The 1,486-nt window shown below is 33.0% G+C and overlaps 1 long non-coding RNA gene across 1 annotated transcript; it reads left to right on the plus strand.

Moving 5' to 3' along the window:
* The first annotated feature begins 15 nt into the window (after nucleotides 1–15).
* On the plus strand, nucleotides 16–955 carry LOC111475951. Its single transcript, XR_002716806.1, has 2 exons — nucleotides 16–358; nucleotides 450–955. It is a non-coding gene; the product is annotated as an uncharacterized LOC111475951 (long non-coding RNA).
* The last annotated feature ends 531 nt before the right edge of the window (nucleotides 956–1,486 follow it).

The following is a 1,486-nucleotide window of genomic DNA, read 5'->3' on the forward strand; positions in this document are numbered from 1 at the left end:
CAATAAGCGTTTAGATTTTGGGTCTCCTACTCTCGGGTTTCTTCCAAATTTGAGAGCAATTCTCAACCATTTCCTTTCAAACTTGTTCCTCTAGTTTCTAAACAATATTACCCACAAGTGCTATGAAAGAATAGGGTTCGGAAAGTGCCTAGAAACCATTCCCCCAATCCAATCCGCCATTAAAGAGCTTCAAGGAAAACTCAAAATTCAAATCAAAGGATACACAAAATTCGTTGAGCAAGAACAATCTCAATAAGTTTCTGCACCTTCAAGGAATGTTTTCATTGAAGACCACGAAGAGAAATAACCTCAGAAACGATTCCAATTGAAGAAAATTCATTTCGTGTTCAAATTGTGGGTAAGTGTTGAATTCCTATCTATGACCTATTTTCCTTCAAATAAAGGATTCCTTTAGCTTAAGAGGAAAAAAATGAGTAACTTTGATGAAGGAATCAAGAGCTGAAACGTCTAAGAACAAGATACCTAAGAGATTGAAAATCGGAGGTGTCATGTAACTTGCAGACCGAGAGTGATTTCTCAAATTAAGGTCCCACACTCAAAGTTGTTCCTCGAAACCAATTTCTTAAGCTTGAGGAAAGAATAAGGAAGAAGTTCCATGAAGAAATTGAGCCTTGAAAACCCTTAGAAACGGCTACCCAATAAGAAATCCTTTGTTTTTACTCCAGCGAGAAATTATATTTTGGACGAACTTTGGAAGCGAATATCTAAGGCTACGATCCACGAAAAGGTATGAAATCAATCCATAGCTCTTCCTTGTAATACCCTCTTTAAGTTTCATGAAGAACTCGAGGGGAGAAACGGCATGATCGGAGCTGGGGAGGGCGAGTTTCAGACGGCGGCGCGAAAGATCACGCACGTCTTCTTCCCATCGGGAGGAAGAAGACGATGACATGGCCGGTTTAAGTGAAGATAGAAATAAATAAAGAAATAAAAATAATTATAAAAAAAATCATAAATAATGAAATAAATAAAGAAATAAAGAAATAAAAATAATTATAAAAAAAATGAAAATGGCCTTTATGGAGTTGAGATTCATGGGAGATTTAAGTGAAGATAGAATTGAACAATAAGGTATATATTAAATCTTCGTTTTCTTTTATCCTATTCTTTTTAGTTTTTTTTAAGAAATCATAGCCAATTATAGTTAGATTTTCATTGTTTAGTTTTGAGTAAGAAACTAAATGTCAGTCATTTATACGAATTCTAGTAAATCACGTTATATTAGTAATATAAGATTAAATTTATATCCGTAGCAAATGAATAGATTAAAAATAAAATGACCAAGAAAATTTGAGAACAAAAGGAAACACCAAGATAAGGAAAGATTTGGAAATAGGGATCCACTATAAATTTGGAATACATGAGAACAAAATTAGAAGGCAACAGAGTAAATACCCATAAAAAAAAAAAGGAAGATTCTGTAATTAAAACATAAATTAAATAAAAAAGCATAAACTAAATACAG

Source organism: Cucurbita maxima, unplaced genomic scaffold (genome assembly GCF_002738345.1).
Source record: "Cucurbita maxima cultivar Rimu unplaced genomic scaffold, Cmax_1.0 Cma_Scf03918, whole genome shotgun sequence".
Classification (NCBI taxonomy): Eukaryota; Viridiplantae; Streptophyta; class Magnoliopsida; order Cucurbitales; family Cucurbitaceae; genus Cucurbita; species Cucurbita maxima.